This window comes from Lagenorhynchus albirostris, chromosome 1 (genome assembly GCF_949774975.1).
Source record: "Lagenorhynchus albirostris chromosome 1, mLagAlb1.1, whole genome shotgun sequence".
In the NCBI taxonomy this organism is placed as follows: Eukaryota; Metazoa; Chordata; class Mammalia; order Artiodactyla; family Delphinidae; genus Lagenorhynchus; species Lagenorhynchus albirostris.
In genome coordinates, this window is record NC_083095.1 from 44,730,273 (window position 1) to 44,749,676 (window position 19,404).

The following is a 19,404-nucleotide window of genomic DNA, read 5'->3' on the forward strand; positions in this document are numbered from 1 at the left end:
ACCAGTTTCATTCTTTTGCATGTAGCTGTTCAGTTTTCCTAACACCATTTACTGAAGAGACTATCCTTTCCCCACTGTATATTTTTGGCTCCTTTGTTGTAAAGTAACCATATATATGTGGGTTTATTTCTGGGCTCTCTAGTCTGTTCTATCAGTCTATGTGTCTGTTTTTATGCCAATACCACACCATTTTAATTACTATAGCTTTGTAATATAGTTTGAAATCAGGAAACATGATACCTCCAGTTTTTTCTTTTTCAAGACTGCCTTGTTTATTGGGATCTCTACCATTCCATATGAATTTTAGGATTTTTTTTTCTATCTGTGAAAAATGCCATTGGAATTTTGATAGGGATTATACTAAATCTGCAGTTTGCTTTGGGCCTGATTCACATTTAAACAACCAAAAGATTTCTGTGGTACCACTCCAAAACCTAAGAAATGGTTTAATAATAAAAACTAAAACAGCAAAGGAGGGGGAGTTTCTTCCGCTGTGTGGTCTTCAGGATTTTAATACAGAAAGTGGTGGCATTTAGAGAAAAGGTATCCCCCACTTGTTTCATTAGTGCCAATTTTCTTAAGTGAAAATACGTCCACTGCCTCTAAAGCCTTTAGCTAAATTGCTGAAAGGTCTTTCACAGAGTAATTCTGTTTTATGGCCATTAAAATGCCCAACTAGCTTCAGAACTGCCTTAGCGAACAGATGCTGTTGAAAACGGCTTCAGCCTCAAACCAGCCGTGAGGTGAGAATGGATGATGCCACGGGAGCACCACCTTAAAAAGAGCAAGGGCACCTCAGGAGGGGGCTGCGTGTGGGAGGGTGAAGCACAGCTCTGTCCCGGGATGGGCAGTGTTTGTCTCTCCACATCCTACTAGAAAACCAGGTGATGGTCAAATGGTAAGAAGCAAACATAAAGACACAACATTACAAGTAAACAGTGTGAATGCTGAGCCACAATAGATTTTTAGAAATATGGAGCTTTTTATTGGGGGTGGGGTGGGGCTTTTACAGGGCTGGTTACAGGGAATACCAAACAGGAATTACGTTCATTTCCAGACTATTGACCTCTGGCTTGCATTTATTCTTCTGTGTGCATAAAAGCCTGAGGATGCTTTTATGGAAAGCTGTAGAAACATGTATCAAGGAAAAACGATAAATTAATGAGCACCCAGTTTCCAGCTTCAGATTTAATTCTCATCAGCGGGACGTGACTGCTCCTTCATTCATTAAAGTCATCACCATACACTGTGAGTGTAGGGACATCTGAGTTTTACACGGCTGGCCCTTGAACTCTAATAAACAGGACCAACACTCGGTTCTTATTTTTACATATGTAAAGGACAAGATCTTAAATGTAATGACCCCTTACGACTCCCCACTGACTGAATTATGAAAGAGAGAAAAGGAGGTCGGATAGGTACGGCGGGGGCCATTCTGTGAAGGACTTTCCATGCCATTCTCTGGATGTGGGGCCTTATCTTGTGTGTGACGGAGAAGGATTCATGGTTTCCACTGGGAGAAGTGACGTCACTGAGCAGACCCAGAGGTATGAAGGAGAGCTTCACGTGACCTTAAAAGCGTTTTAGCACCTCAGTGGCGCCTAATAAGTATGAAAGGACTATGGCCTGGGGAGAAGGTAAAACTATTAGGGCTTCATCCATCCGTCCATTCAAGAACCACTGCAAATGTCAACACCAGGGATCAGCAATGGAGATGGGGAGGAGGGGAGCTCGGGGTCGGTGCAGACATCGGTTCTGCAGGATCTGGGGGCTCACTGGTGGGGGGGGGGTGCCAGGGTTATTAGGGGAAAGAAATGGTTAAGCACGATACCAAGGTTCTCACTTGGACTGTGAGGTAGGTGGTGATGGGACTATAACCAAAGACAGGAAGTTCCGAAGAGTCAGAGGGAGAGAAGCGTGTTTAAGAGCAGATGCTAGGACAGGAACAGAGGGACAGCCACAGGAAGGGAGGCAGAGACACACTGGGAGCTCATGGTCTGTGCTCCACATCGTGCAATAAGGAACAGCTTACACTCAGCTGTGTTTTCCTAGATGCTTTTTACCACATAAGAGTCCACAGAGTTCAGAAACAATGACTACTTTAATAAAAAAGAACAAAATAGTAAAAGACATTTATCGCCTTCTCAAAAACCCAATTAAGAATGTAACAACAAAACACCTAATAGGATTAAACGCCTTAGGCTCAAGCTAGTCAAGCAATCCTGGAAAGGTCCTGTAACTCCAGGCCTCAGTTTTCATGGTGGGAAAAGTGACCAGAAGGAACCCAAATCTTCCTAACGTAATACTACAGAAAAATGGTATCATAACCAGGGACAAATTATACACTCCTTTATTCTGACAAAAAAAGGAAGCTAGCTTACCTTTTAAAATCTCATATTTCCTTAAAATATTTTTGGAAACTGAAAATTCCTATTCTTTATCAAAAGTGTGTTTTAAGAGTCAGAAACCCAATACAATGTTAAAAGAATCCCTGTCATGAACAGACTTGGGGTTAACTCATATGGATTTTTTTTAACCTGTAAAGTGCGTGCAATTCAACGGCATGAATCAGCAGAGGAGGCACTGCTGGTTTAAATGGTTTCAAGGCCCTTTTGGTATGTATGACTACATACCTGTCTCCAACCCTTCCTCCTCTTCCTTTTCCGTCCTCAGATTTTAGAGACTTGTTTTCCCTTCTGAAAAATCTCCGCTGCTTCTCCTCCATTTCCCCCCAATCCAAGCTCCTGCCTCACCGCACAACATCCCCAATGCTGCTTATTTTATTCTATGAAATTAACAACCACAGCCGTAATCGAGGCTCTGGCAAAATGAATCTGTCCTTGTCAGATTAGATAACGGATGAAATTCAAGAAAGATGGGGCTTCGACTGAGCGGGGTAACAAAGAAAACAGTGTTCCTTCCACCCCACACTCCCATCCGGAATCCCTTCTTAATCCAGGCCAGAGACAGATTACCCTCATATTGAAAGTCAACTTGTAAAGCATCCCCCTCTGTCTCCACGAAGCCTAATTTCGAGCAAGGGTTTCTGCCAAGGGGCCCACAGTCGCTGAAGAGGAATCTGATTTCCGTTCACCGTGCCACACTGCCTGCCGGAGCACACGGCAACACAGCTTTTACAAATGAAGCTTAATTTGCTGAAAAACTTTCTCGATTATGATTTCTCTTGAGGTCTCCATTCTGTGACATGGTGAAAAGAAGCAGCAATGGAAGGAAGGAAAGAGGTGATAATGACACCCAATATTCTTATAAGCAGAAATAATCATCATGGCTAACGTTTATCGAGCATTTAAAATGTGCCAGATGCCACTCTAAAAGCTAAGAAATTTACATGCATTGGCTCACTTATTCCAACCTATGAGCTGAGTAATATTAGTATTTTCCGTCACTTGGGAGATGAGTAAACTGAGGTTCAGAGTGGTTATCACTTGGCCAAAGAAGAGCTGGGGTTTCAACCTGGGGAATGTGACCCCAGAGCGTACACTCTGAACTAAACTCCATACTGACCTAATCCGAGTCTAATCAGTGGTCCTCAGATAGGGTCATTCTGCACCCACAGGGGACATTCAGCAATGTCTGGAGATAGTCTGGGTCGTCACAACTGGGGGCGACGACTGGCATCGAGTAGCGAGCGGCCAGGGATGCTGCTAAACTTCCTACAACGTACAGCACTGCCTCAAACTGGTCCAGCCAGACTGTCAATAGTGCCGAGGCTGAGAAACCCTGACCTAAATACTCCTAGTCTTCTTAATAATCTTTCCCTCCTTTACCGCTGCTCCAGTTGACTCAGTGTAGGGAATAATGAAGAACGAGAAACATACAACACTAGAAATACTGCCTCAGTGTACAAAAAGACTAAGTGGAAGAAAAGTCAGTAAATTGGCACTAAAAGCTTTATTCAGTTAAAACCAAAACAAAACCAGCTCCCCATTAAGAAAAGTAAGTGTTATATTCTAAAAAAAACAAAACAAAAGATAGCAACCGGAGTCAAAACTTCTTTGAAAAACTGATTTTGTATCACAGCGCAAGTAGAAAAGTTCTCAAATTACAGTCTGGGTCGCCAAATTCTGATGACTATAATAGAGTAAGGACTCCACTAGAGGAATTCACGTTGTCCCTGTCTAATCTCACAGGCACAGAAGGGGGACAAGGCAGAGAGGGGCCCTTCACGGGTACCAGCGACACCCCTCAGGTAGGGGTCCTCTACCGGCTGGCCGCAACCTATCTAGACGTTGGCAGCTGAGGACTTCTGCTGCTTTCCTCACTGCACGCCTACCGAGTCAGCACTTCTACTGCAGAGGTTGGCCTTGTTGCTGGAGCCCGCTCCCCTCCCCCCCCCACCATGTGGACTCACTGCTGCCAGCAGCCATCCTTCATTTTCCCACTTAAGGATTCTATTTGGGTGTCAGCTACAGATTACTTTTTACAAATAAGAAAACACTTCAACCAGTGCAACTATCTATACTGCTAAAAATATGTGTTTTCTGAGAAAAGCTTTCATCCGTCTCTAGGCAAAAGTTACCAAACTCCTCGGCACTTTCAAGAAACCATGTAAATTAACTGAGAAGCGATGGATTCTAAAAATCCGGGATGACTCCTGTTCATTTCATCAGCAACTGCACATTCTCCGTGGGCGCCCTGCCTATAAAGGTAGGGCCTGATCTCGGGGAGCTTACAGTCTGCAGGGAACAGAGACTCGCTGGGGCAGGTCTAACGCAAGGTGGGGCGAGTGACTCCAGACACAGATTTCACACGGAGGAGCATCTAGGGGCAGGCACTCAACTGTCATAATTAAGTTTCAAAGATGCTTTTTTTTTTTTTTTTGGTGTGCAATTAAGTGAGGAATTAAATATTAAAGATGGGTTTACATTTTTAAACACTGAAATCCATCTACACAGTGAGAATGAGCACCCATGGCACTCGAGGAGGGAATCATTCTAAAAGTCTTTTCAAGTCGCTGATTACGTTAAGTTGGTGGTTCAGCTCATGCTGAGCAAAACCTGCCATACTGGAGGGGTACACAGTGGCTTTCAAAGGACCAAATGATTCCATCACATCTTTACAACTTCCATGCTCAGTAACTAAAAGAACAGCTACTAACTCCCCGGGAGCCTACCTGGCCAGGAGGTGTGTGCACTGGCCATTCTGTGGAACCCTCACAGCAACTCTGAAAGCAACTGTTACACCCAGGGGGGGCTCTGTGGCTTGCCCTGGCCACATGGCTAGCAAAGAGAAGAGCCAAGACTCCCTTAGATTCATTTTACATTGAAGTCTGTGTTCTTCCTGCCGTCTACATCAGGCCGCCTGTCTACTGCACGTATGTGAAAAGTGAGGAGAACTTGGTATGCAGGCCCCTAGCTGTAACACAGTAGTCAGTTTTTCAGGAGAAGAAAACAACACACCATAAAATTCAAAGTTTTCTATAAAATTAGAGTTCTTCCCCCAGATATTCAATTCTGTAAAATCATTACTGTTTTAGTAAGCTAACCAGTTTTCTAAGTGAGGATACGTTTCTCACTTGTGCAGCAAGTAGCTAGGTTTTAAACTGCTGCAGGCTATGTATGTGGAAGGCTGGTGGCTATGACTGACTTCCATTTATTTTGATCAGAAATAAAAATGTGCTTACTATTATATATAGATCCAATTTATACAAAGTACAAAAACAGGACAACCAGTCTATGGCGTTAGGTCACGATGGTGGTTACCTGGTTCCTGCTTGGGGTCGGGGATGGGGGGAGTGACTGGGACGGAGAGCCTGGAGGTCTTCTGGGGTGCTGGCAATGCGGTTCCTTGATCTCAGTACTACTTAAACGGGTGTGTTCGCCTTATGAAAATCCATCAAACTCTACACTTACGGTTTGTATACTTTAAAGAACATATTAAAAATAGAAAAATGCTCGGTGAGATGTGTTGACCAGAATTCCCATTTTTCTGCATTTTACAGGAACCAAATTTCATTACATTAGTTATACCTAGCTCATAAAACATGTGTATCAACGGTATTTAGAAGTTTAAAAAAATAATATTCTTGGAATTATGATACTTAGTTGCAGAGTAAAATAATAAAAATGACTTTTTTAAATGCTGGATGGGGTGATGGGGGGAAGTCACTGATATTCATGTTAAAAATTTCAGCCAGGCACTATGGAAAGACAAAGTGTTCTGACTTACCTTCTCATGTGAAACAGAGGTTTAATTCTACACTGACAAAAATACAGAACTACTCCTTTGTTCAAAAAGCAAGGAATGAAACTAATGTTGGCAGTTTGCAGAACCCATGAGGCACCAAAACGACTTAGGCCAGAAGCATTTTCACGTAAGAATGAATGCCTTACCAAAATGTTCTAATTGGTAAGTACATCTTCCAATGAGGCAATACCCTGATTTTCTATGTTAGTGGGTTCAATAATTCAGAAACTATTCATTACTAAACCTTCGTTGCTGTGACCTAAAGAAAATGATAAATTTAACTCCTATATCTTCAAACCATGAAGCTGCAGTTTTAATTTTTAACCTGTCAGTGTATTTTAAATAAAAGTTTTTAATATAACCAAACTGCCAATAATTAAGTATGGACGCTAGGTTTCATTGTATCCTGAGCCCATTTATAACTTCTTATAACAGATAATTAATACTTTCCAGAGAAACCAATCACTAATAACATTAGCTTCCATTAATCAATGGCTACCATATACTAGGCACACGATATATTCCAAGTGTTTCCCTTCATGAGTCACTACCTGGAGGCAGACTGCACTAACATTTGCAAATATTTAATACCTCTCCCTATAAAATGATTATGTATCTCCAACCTTTGATCTCAGCCAGGATACTTGCTTTAGCCAGTGAAATGCAAGTATGTCACTTCCAGACAGAAGCTCTAAGAGCTATGTTCTCTCTCCTTCCTCCCTCCATGATCTCTGGAATGTAAGTCAAGATGTACCTTCCAATGGGGTCCCTGAATGTCCACAATGAACACAGCACCCATGCTAATCCATGAGGGACATGTAGCGTGAGTAATCAATATGCTGTGTTGTTATAACCCCACTGAGGTTTGGGAGTTGTTTGTTACTGCAGGATAACCTGGCCTGTACTGACTGAGACAAAGCTCTGTTTCATGAAAGTGGAAAGTGAGCCACAGAAAAGTATTTTGCCCAAGAGTTGACAGCTAGTAAATGGAGGAAACAAAGAATTCAGGAAGTCAAAACACCAAAGCCCACACTTGTCATTCAATTCTCATTTTCAAATTTTACAAAACTTAACTATTTCTTCTTAAAACTCTCAATAACCAATACATGATTCCTGAGATCAGAAGGAAAAAAGATCAGAGATGGACACACGTTTTTGTACAAAGCTGCTCATCATGATGTTATTTATAATAGAGAAAACTTGGAAACAATTGGAAAAGGATTATTTTAATTGACCAAACGTGCCTGAAATACCAACTGACCTGTGCAGGTGCCTGTGGGTCTGCAGAATCCCAACACATTAGTCACTGACCCATTAGCACAACCAGCTGTCCAGCACATGCCCAGGGCAGGTCACGCCATCTGGTTACTTACCCCACAAACTGTGCTGGGCAGCAGGAACACAGACAGGAAAGAGCGCCCCTGCCTTCAAGGAGCTTACGGCAGCAAGCCAACAACTTTATCACAGTGCCAGAGCACTTGTGGAGCCTTACACACGTTTTTTGAACTTTAGGAGTTCACAGAGGGACTTCTCACTAAGGCTGGGAGTGAGGGGCGTCAGGGAGAGTTTCTAGGGGGAAATGACATCTGAGCTGTGTTTTAAAGGAGAGGGTCGGGGTACAGGTTAGTATACGAGGCTGGAGCACGTTCTCAGAAATGAGAACGTGGAAGATGAGGAGGAGCCTGGGAATTTAACTTGAACATCAGGCTGAAACGCGGAGAAGAGAGGGATGGTCCTGCACGGCTCACCTGATGGCAGGATAAGGATATATGGCAAAGCAGGGATGAGCAGGAGTTATCCACCTGAGAGCTCCTGCACCCAGGCTCCTCCGAGTTCCCGTTAACTCTAACTCTGGTGGGGCAAAACCAAGGGTTCCCAAAGCCACTCATTCACCCATGACAGGGGTGTGATCAATAATTAGCTTGTAAGTAGGTATCCTGTGAATCTGTCAGCAGCACAGGATTTCAAACAGGCTGAAGCACTTTCTCACAAAAGATAAGGTCAACCATGCACTTCAGTGTGAAAGGCAGAGTTGTAACAAAACAGGCCACGGCAAGTTCAAGTCAGTCAACGATACCTCCGTGCCTCTCCCTCGGAGGCTGTGACTTCTGTTCAGCCGCACAGAAGTCATTTTGATGTACCTTTTACCACTTGCTGCCGTAATAACCGCTGCAAACAAACCAGCTACTTAAATTCAAGTCTCCGTCACTGTTCCTTCTGTAAGAAAGGCTTTCTCTGCAAAGCACCTGATTTCTGACTGGACAGCTTATCCTAACAATGCTAATGATCCTTAAGTCGACAGAGTAACTTCCATTTCTACTAACAAATAGCACATTCACTTATTTGATCATTAGAGCAGTCTTAGTTTGGAAACAAATGGATTTTCCAAGTCACACTCCTGGAAGGTGGGAGGCTCAGAGCAGAACCCAGCTTGGTTCTTTCCTTCACGGCACTTTCCACCTGCTACCTGCAGCTACAGACCATTACTTCTGGGCCCTGGGTAACACACCTGGCCTAGTGATCTGAGACTGCTTAATGGGCTTCTCTGAACTTCAAGTCCCTCATGTGTAAAATCAGTCAGTCTGAATACAGTTCCTTCCAACTCTCATGTTCCATGTTTTTATTAAAGAAAGTTACAGCAAGAGATTCTTTTCCTCCATGAAAAGACAGGACAGGTGTAGTGCCTGAATCAGAGCCATAATTTAAATAAGTTTGAGCAAAGGCTTAATTATAAATATAAATACAAGTATTCTCCCACACTGACATGTTAAAAGCAACTCCTTAATAAAACTGTGCTTTCAGGACAACACAAATTAAATACGATTTTTCCAACTAATACATGAATTGAGTCAACAGTATAATTATTATATACCAGTAATGCAGCCAATTACACTGATAATTAAGTTACTATGTGTTAGAGTCAAGCTCTCCTGCTCCAACACTCTGGATCTGAAAGAAAAGAACCAAAAACCTCCCTCCCTGCCTCCTAATTCTTTGATGGCCTCCCCATCCTTTTGTTTCCCACAACACAAGCTTAAGAGCTGCTCAGCATTTCGAGATGCTCTGTATTTCATGTCCCATAAAATAGCATATGTAAGTTTTCTCTTACTGCTGTAAAAAATAACGTAGCAGCTACAAACACCACAAATGTATCATCTCACAGGTCTGCTGGTCTATAGCCTTGGCTGGTTTCTCTGCCCAAGTCTCACAAGGCAGAAATCAAGGGGTCAGGAGGGCTGCGTTCCTTTATGAGGCTCTAGGGAGGAATCTGCTTCCAGGGACATTCAGGTTGTTGGCAGAATTGAGTTCCCTGTGACTAAGGGGCTGACGTCCCCGTTTCCATGCTGCTGTCTGCCACAGCTGCGCTCAGCTTCTAGAGGCTGCCTGCATTCCTAGGCTCATAGCCCCCTTCCGCCATCTTCAAATCCAGGCACAGCAAGTTGAGTCCTGCTCATGCTTCTCTGTTTTTTTTTTTTTTTTTTTTTGCGGTAGGCGGGCCTCTCACTGCTGTGGCCTCTCTCGTGGCGGAGCACAGGCTCCGGATGCGCAGGCTCAGCGGCCATGGCTCACGGGCCCAGGCGCTCCGCGCAGCATGTGGGATCTTCCCGGACCGGGGCACGAACCCGTGTCCCCTGCACCGGCAGGCGGACTCTCAACCACTGCGCCACCAGGGAAGCCCCTGCTCATGCTTCAAACTCTCCAATTCCTTCTTCCCTCACATCTGAGTCTTCTACCTCTCTCTTCCACGTTTAAAGACCCTTGTGAGTACACTGGGCCCACCCCAATAATCCAAGATAATCTCCCTATTTGAAGTTCCACGACCTTAATTCTATCTGCAAAGTCCCTTCTGCCATGTAAGATATTCACAGGTTCCAAAGACCAAAGCATGGACATCTTGGGGAGTGGAGGGGGGCACTAGTCTGCCGACCACATCCTCAAGAAGACAAAAATGTCTCTTTTGCTAGAAACCAATGAATAATTCTGCCCACAACACAGCAAAGCAGAAGTTTTGATTAAATATCAATGAACAGAAGGGAAGGCAGCAATGACCTCGTAATTATACTGCACACACAAAAAAACCCCAGTCGTTAGTGTTTGAGACGAGGAAACTATATATGCTGGAAGAAGGGTTAGAGAAAACAAAAATGTCAGTGCCAAACTATATTAATTGCAGAAACTAAGAAAAATGTAATAGTCTTCAACTTCATGGAATTATTCTCAGTAGGCAGTGAATCACACTTCAAACTTTAATTTTAAAAGTACTATAAAATATCTTAGAACCTACCTTAAAGGCACTCACACAAATCTGAATGGGAAAATGGTGTTAATTATGCTAAGTCAAGTACAAGTACCAGTACAAGTCAAGCGGCCTCGCTTAAACACGGCAGTAAGAAAATCTCAACACTTTATTTAGGTGATTTGAAAGAAAAGGTACTTAAACAAGAAAGCCTACTGTTGTTTACTTTGTGAACAACAAAGCTAAACCAAAAAAACAAGAAAGGAAGAGCGACTCACAAGTTGCTACACTTAACACTATTTGCAATAACAACTATCAAAAACTTTAGAAAAACATCATTAAAAGTACTGAGTCAAAATTTACAGAAATGTACTACGTAGTTAATAATAACCAATTACTGATGTTAAAACTCACACCATGTAAAACATAAAATGAGATAATCACCTAATCACAGATGTATTAAAAAAATTATTCATGTCCGGAGTGACAATATTTAACAATCAGAATTATAATAAAAACTATTAAGCATATAAATCAAAAAATTTTTAACATTCCCATTTATTCTCTAAATATGAACTACACGTAGTATAAAACTGTAAGTTAGAGCACCAACCATTCATCAAATCATGCTAATAATTTCTAACTCATCTGTTAATTGTTAGAAAATACTGGTGTGATCCTTTATTTGATGTATATCTGTCACAGCTAAGTAATGTCTGAGCTATGATTCAATACAACAAACCAAACTCTTCCAGTAACATCCCTATTTAACTGACAGAAGATGAGTCTTGATATATAGATTTTCCCCATAACATAAGATTGTTCTTGGTAAATCTCATATTACACCTCATGCTGAACTAAAGTCAATTAAATTAGATTTTTTTCTAGCCTTAATAATATTCACTACTTCTATCACCATCATGAAAATCACTTATTGAACTGTCATATTCAATTATCTAGCTTACTTTTACAAAATTTTGTTCACCTTCAACCTATGGTGCTTTGAAAACAATCAACTGGCCAAATTCTAAGAACGAATAAATTAAAAAGAAGTTATTAAAAGTTATTATACTCTTCAGATCTGTCATCAAATAAGGGTATTTTCATGTAACTTGTTGGATAATTTAATAATTTTTCTCTTGGACTATTTTACTTTATTTCAAATTTGTTTGTTTCTCTAATATTCTCTGCTTTTCCACCACAGCTTCCTGTATTTTGTTTTATATGTTCTATTATCTATTACTTGTCAAAGAAATCTATCCATTTTAATAATCAGAAATTTTCTTTCTTATAAAACCAAAGAAATAAGAATGGTTAGAATAGTATGTAATGAAGCTAAATCTCTAAAAAATGTAATTATTCAAATGCTATCTCACAATTTCTATTAAAGTCAATATGCAAGTCTTTATAGGATTTCCAAACTGAGTTTGCATCGATATACCCAGGCTGTCCATCCAAAGGCTAATACAGTTGACCCTTGAACATCATGGGGATTAGGGGAACAAACCTTCCATGCAGTCAAAAATCTGAGTATCTTATTGTCAGCCCTCCATATACATGACTTCTCTGCATCCAGGGATTCAACCAACTGTGGATTGTGCATTACTGCAGTGCTGACTATTGAAAAAACAAAATCCACATATAAGTGGACCCATGCAGTTTAAACCTGTGTTGTCCAAAGATCAACCGTATTTCGTTATTTCAATTCCAAGTTCTTAGGTATATCAAATAAATACCAGTTATTAAATAACATAAGCTCACAAATACAAAAATATCAAGAAAAATTGTTAAGTGGTTTATTTGGTTTCTATCTTTTTATGCCATAATCCAGAGATAACTAAAGTAACAAATAAAACCTCAAATAAAAATATCCAGAAGTTTTTCTAGAATTTCAGACTTTTTTTCTCCTTAGCACTATACTTGCACCACCTGTACAAAACTCATAAAGTTTTCATGTAAATATTTATCATTGAGACCATTTTTCTTGAGTATGACAATAAAGTTTAATATATTTCAGATGTTGTTCCTTTTAGCTCCATGAAATCAACAAAAACCATCACCTATCTTCAAAGTCCTGAATACTGCATTTTAAGTAAATTATTAAACCACTTCTATGTGAAATGGTTGGAGCTTTGTCAACGGCTAAAATTTTACTGCCCTGATTTATAAGTTTTCCATAAAGTTGTTCTCTCATCTCGATAGATATGTTTTACAACAATCAGAACCATAACTCTAACTGCCATGATACATTTGTATAAAAACTATTTTTTGAAGTCTTAATAAATACTTCAAGTCAGAAAGTTACTTTAAACTATACAGTATATTGTGTTGGTATTTCATAAATACTTTTTCCTTTGCTTTAGAAATACTCTTTGATAAAATATTTGGGGAAGTTATTTTCTTAACTTTTTTTTGAAAACTGATTTATGTTTATTTTTTCCAGCTTTAATGAGATATGTTTGATGTATAACACTGTGTAAGTTTAAGGTATACAACATATTGATCTGATATTTTATATATTGTAAAATTATAACCACCATACCCTTAGACCTGACACTTCCATCATGTCACAAAATTACCACTTCTTTTTTGTGGTGAGAACATTTGAGATCCACTCTCTTAGCAATTTTCAAGTATATAAAACAGCATAATTAACTATAATCACCATGCTGTACATCAGATCCCCAGAACTTATTCAAATTGTAACTGGGGGTTTGTACACTGACTAACATCTCCCCATTTCCCCCATCCCTTGGTAACCACCATTCTAGTCTCTGTTTCTATGAGTTCAGCTCTTTAGATTCCATATGTAAGTGATATACTGTATCTATCTGTCTTTCTCTATGTGACTTATTTCTCTCAGCATAATACCCTTAAGATCCCACCATGTTGTCACAAATGGCCAGATGTCCTTCTTTCTCATGGCTGAACAATATGCCACTGTATATACACATACGCCACATCTTTATCCATTCAACTGTTGAACACTTAGGTTGTTCCCATATCTTGGCTAATGTGAATAATGCTGCAATGAACATGGGAGTGCAGACATTTCTTCAAGATTTTGTTTTCATTTCCTTTCCATACGCAGGAGAGGAGTTAGATTGCTGGATCATAAGGTAATTGTAGTTTTAGTTACTTGAAAAATCTCCATACTGTTTTCCACAGTGGCTACACCATTTTGCAATCCCACCAACAGGTACAAGGGCTCCCTTCTCTCTACACCCTCAAATACTTGTTATTTCTTGTCTTTATGATAATATCCATTCTAACAGGCACGAGGTGATACCACTCCAGTTTTGACATGCATTTCACTGATGATTAGTGATGCTGAGCACCTTTTCATGTACCTATTGCCCATTTGGATATCTTCTTTGGAAAAATGTCTTTTAAGATGTTTTGCCCATTTTTTAATCATATTGTTTGGGTTTGTTTGTTTTGCTATTGAGTTATATGAGTTCTTTATATATTTTGGACATTAACCCCTTATCAGACACATGATTTACAAATATTTTCTCCCACTCAGTAGGTTGCCTTTTCATTTCGTTGATAGTTTCCTTTGCTGTGCAAAAGTCTTAAAATTTGGTATAAACCCACTTGTTTATTTTTGCTTTTATTGCCTTTGTTTTTGGTGTCAAATCCAAGAAATTATCACCAAGACTAATGTCAAAAAGCTGTCTTCTTCTAAGAGTTTTATGGTTTCAGGTCTTATATTCAAATCTTTAATCCATTGGGTTGATTTTTGTGTATGTGGTCTGGTTTCATTCTTTTGCATGTGAATGTCCAATTTTTCCAACACCATTTACTGAAGAGACCATCTTTTCCCCATGCAGTATTCTTGGCTCCTTCGTCATAAATTGATCTCATATGTGTGGGTTTATTTCTGGGTTCTCTATTCTGTTCTCTATTCTGTTACATTGATCTATGTATCTGTTTTTATGCCAATACCAAACTGTTTTGATTACTATGTAATTACTTTGTAATATAGTCTGAAATCAGGGAATGTGATACCTCCAGTTTTGTTGTTCTTTCTTACGGTTGCTTTGGCTATTTGGGGTCTTGTGTAATTCCATATAAATTTTAGGATAGTTTGTTCTGTATTTGTGAAAAATGCTACTGAAATTTTCATAGAGATTGCATTGAATCTGTAGATTGCTTTGGGTAGTATGAATATTTTAACAGTATTGATTCTTCCAATCCATGAGCACAGAATATCTTTCTATTTTATTTGTGTCTTTTTCAATTTCTTTCATCAATGACTTTTGTTTTTAGCGTATAGATTTTTCACCTCCTTGGTTAAATTTATTCTGAGGTATTTTATTCTTTTTGATGCAACTGTAAATGAGATTTTTTTCTTCATTACTCTGATAATTCATTACTGAATTTCGTACATTGACTTTTGTACCCTACAACTTTACTGAATTCATTTATTAGTTCTAAAAGTTTTCTGGTGGAATCTCTAGGGTTTTCTATATGCAATTTCAAGTCATCTGCAAATAGAGACAATTTTACTTCTTCCTTTCCAGTTTGGATGCCCTTTCTTTCTTTTCTTTTCTTTCTTTCCTCCCTCCCTTCCTTCCTTCCTTCTTTCCTCCTTCCCTCCCTTCCTTCCTTTCTTTCTTTTTCTTTTTTTCCCCCCTAACTGCTCTGGCTAGGACTTCACTTCCAGTACTATATATATATATTTTTTTTTCCCAGTACTATATTGAATAAAATTGGCCAGAGTGGGCATCCTTGTTTTGCTCCTGATCTTACAGAACAAGCTATGGGCTTATTGTATATGGTCTTTATTATGTTGAGGTACATTCCCTCTGTACTCAGTTTGTTGGGGTTTTTTAAAAATCATAAATGGATGTTGTATTTTTTGTCAAATGCTTTTTTTGCACTTATTGAGATGAACATATGGTTTTTATCCTTCATATTGTTAATGTGGTGTATCACACTGACTGATCTGCAGGTGTTGAACCATGCTTGCATCCTTGGAATAAATCTCTCTTGATCATGGTGTATGATCCTTTTAATGTACTGTTAAATTTGGTTTGTTAAAATTTTGTTGACCTTTTTATATTGGAGTATAGTTGATCAACAATGTTGTGTTAGTTTCAGGTGTACAGCAAAGTGATTCAGTTATACATATACATGCATCTATTCTTTTTCAAATTCTTTTCCCATTTAGGTTGTTACATGATATTGAGTAGAGTTCCCTGTGCTATACAGTACGTCCTTGTTGGTTATCCCTTTTAAATATAGCAGTGTGTACATGTCAATCTCAAACTCCCTAACTATACCTCCCACTACCCTTCCACTCCAATATAAGATAAAAAGTTAAAAAAAAAGAAGATTTGATATATGATAAAGATCACACACAAAAAAAGCACCTCTTGATGTATTCAGAACCAACTGAGATAGCATTTCCAATAGAACTGCAACAGATGCTGTAATGGGTTTCAACTCAGGGATGTTAGCAGCTTCTAATCCTTAGGTATCACTCCTTCTTCCTCTTTACTCCTCCAGGACCTCTACTTCTTCTTCTGCACCTCTAGCAAATGTACAGTCAGTTCTCTATATGAAATTCCCTTTATTAAAAAAAAATTTTGTTGAGGATTTTTGCTTCTATGTTAATCAGGAATATTGGCATGTATTTTCCTTTTCTTGTAGTGTCCTTGTCTGGTTTCAGTATTTGGGTAATGCTGGCCTTATAAAATGAGTTCGAAAGTGTCCCCTCCTCTTCAAGTTTTGGAAGAATTTGAGAAGGACTGGTATTAATTCATCTTTAAACATTTGGTGGAATTCACCATAAGTCATCTGGTCCTGGACTTTTGTTTGTTGGGAGGTTTTTGATGACTGATCCATTCTCCTTACTAGTAATTGGTCTGTTCAGATTTTCTATTTCTCCATGATTCAGGCTTGGTAGGTTTTATGTTTTTAGGAATTTATTTCTTCTAGGTTGACCAATTTTCTGGTGTATGGTCGTTCATACGAGTCTCTTGTGATCCTTTTACTTCTGTGGTATCAGGTGTAACATCTCTTTCATTTCTAATTTTGAGTCCCCTCTCTTTTTCTTGTTGAATCTAGCTAAAGATTTGTCTATTTTGTTTACATTTCAAAAAAACAGCTCTTAGTTTCATTAATCTTTTCTATTGTCTATTTTGTCTTGTTCATTTATTTCTGCTCTGATCTTTATTATTTCCTTTTTCTACTAACTTCGGGCTTAGTTTGTTCTTTTGCTAGTCTCTTGAGGTATAAAGATAGGTTGTTCATTTGCTGTACAGCAGTAATGAACACAAGACGGTAATTCAACTTAATTCAGTAAAAAATAAATTTAAAAAAAGTTGTTCATATTTATATTTTTTGTCAAAATAATCAAACTGTGGTTCATCCTAAAAATACAAATTATCTGTCTTAGGTTTGTATTCCTGTATAGTATCAAGAGATATTCTGGACTTCAACTTTCTACTAATATTCCTTTTTTATCTTCTCTGACAGATTCAGAATATTCACGTTTATGATATCTAAAAGAATAAAACTTTGCTGCCTCTTCATTTATAATAAAATAATAAAATTAATTCTTCTACTTATAAATATCAAAACACCAGGCACTACTACTCAAGAATTGTAGTGTAGTAACAATGAAAGAAGCCAAAATAAAAACTATTTAAAGGCCGTAGCAGGAGAGGAGCTTCAAGACGGTGGAAGAGTAAGACGAGGAGATCACCTTCCTCCCCACAAATAAATCAGAAATACATCTACATGAGGAACAACTCTTACAGAACACCTACTGAATGCCAGCAGAAGACCTCAGACTTCCCAAAAGGCAAGAAACTCCCCACGTACCTAGGTAGGGCAAAAGAAAAAACAAAAAACAGAGACAAAAGAATACGGAAGGGACCTGCACCTCTGGGAGGGAGCTGTGAAGGAGGAAAGGTTTCCACACACTAGAAGCCCTTTTGCGGGCAGAGACTGCGGGGGGCGGGGGGGGGGAAGCTTCGGAGCCACAGAGGAAAGCGCAGCAACAGGGGTGCGGAGGGCAAAGCAGAGAGACTCCCGCACAGAGGATCGGTGCCGACCGGCACTCACCAGCCCGAGAGGCTTGTCTGCTCACCCGCCAGGACGGGCTGGGGCTGCGAGCTCAGGCTCGGGCTTCTGTCGGAAGCCGGGAGATGACTGGTGTTGGCGGCGTGAACACAACCTGAAGGGGGCTAGTGCGCCACGGCTAGCCGGGAGGGAGTCTGGGAAAATGTCTGGACCTGCCGAAGAGGCAAGAGACTTTTTCTTGCCTCTTTGTTTCCTGGTGCGCGAGGAGAGGGGATTAAGAGCGCTGCTTAAAGGAGCTACAGAGACAGGCGCCAGCCGCCGCTATCAGCACGGACCCCAGAGACAGGCATGAGACGCTAAGGCTGCTGCTGCCGCCACCAAGAAGCCTGTGTGCGACCACAGGTCACTATCCACACCTCCCCTCCTGGGAGCCTGTGCAGGTTGCCACTGCGAGGGTCCCGTGATCCAGGGACAACTTCCCCGGGAGAACGACGCTGGCCTCTGCTGCCGCAGGCTTGTCCCGCATCCGTACCCCTCCCTCCCGCCGGCCTGAGTGAGCCAAGCCTCAGAAACAGCTGCTCCTTTAACCCCATCCTGTCTGAGCGAAGAACAGATGCCCTCAGGCGACCTACATGCAGAGGCGGGTCCAAATCCAAAGCTGAACCCCGGGAGCTGTGCGAATAAAGAAGAGAAAGGGAAATCTCTCCCAGGAGCCTCAGGAGCAGCGGATTAAATCTCCACAATCAACTTGATGTACCCTGCATCTGTGGAATACCTGAATAGACAACGAATCATCCCAAATTGAGAAGGTGGACTTTGGGAGCAAAAATATATATATTTTTTTCCCTTATTCTCTTTTTGTGAGTGTGTATGTGTAAGCTAATGTGTGTAATTTTGTCTGTATAGCTTTGCTTTTACAATTTGTCCTAGCATTCTGTCTGTTCTTTTTATTACTTAAAAATTTTTTTCTTTATAATCTTTATTTTAATAACTTTTATGTTTTATTTTATTTTATTTTAGCTTCTTCTTTTTTCTTTTTCCTTCCCTTTTATTCTGAGCCGTGTGGAGGACTGGCTCTTGGTGTTCCACCCAGGTGTCAGGGCTGTGCCTCTGAGGTGGGAGAGCCAACTTCAGGACACTGGTCCACAAGAGACCTCCCAGCTCCATGAAATAGCAAACAGCGAAAATCTCCCAGAGATCTCCATCTCAACACCAAGATCCAGCTCCACTCAACGACCAGCAAGCTACAGTACTATGCCGAAGAACTAGCAAGACAGGAACAAAACCCCATCCATTGGCGCAGAGGCTGCCTAAAATCGTACTAAGGCCACAGACACCGCAAAACACACCACCAGACATGGACCTGCCCACCAGAAAGACAAGATCCAGCCTTATCCACGAGAACACAGGCACTAGTCGCCTCCACCAGGAAGACTACACAACCCATTGAACCAACCTTAGGCACTGGGAACAGACACCAAAAACAACAGGAACTACGAACCTGCAGCCAGCGAAAAGGAGACCCCAAACACAGTAAGATAAGCAAAATGAGAAGACAGAAAAACACACAGCAGATGAAGGAGCAAGGCAAAAACCCACCAGACATAACAAATGAAGAGGAAATACGCGGTCTACCTGAAAAAGAATTCAGAATAATGATAGTAGAGATGATCCAAAATCTTGGAAATAGAATGGAGAAAATACAATAAACGTTTAAGAAGGAACTAGAAGAACTAAAGAGCAAACAAACAGTGATAGACAACACAATAAATGAAATTAGAAATTCTCTAGAAGGGATCCATAGCAGAATAACAGAGGCAGAAGAATGGATAAGTGACCTGGAAGAAAAAATAGTGGAAATAACTACTGCAGAGCAGAATGAAGAAAAAAGAATGAAAAGAATTGAGGATGGTCTCAGAGACCTC

General features: G+C 40.2%; 1 protein-coding gene across 1 annotated transcript in view; it reads right to left on the reverse strand.

Annotated features, from left to right (window-relative positions):
• PELI2 (pellino E3 ubiquitin protein ligase family member 2) overlaps positions 1-19,404 on the reverse strand; it is a 212,322-nt gene that overhangs the window by 123,316 nt on the left and 69,602 nt on the right. The gene's annotated exons all lie outside the window — the stretch shown is intronic.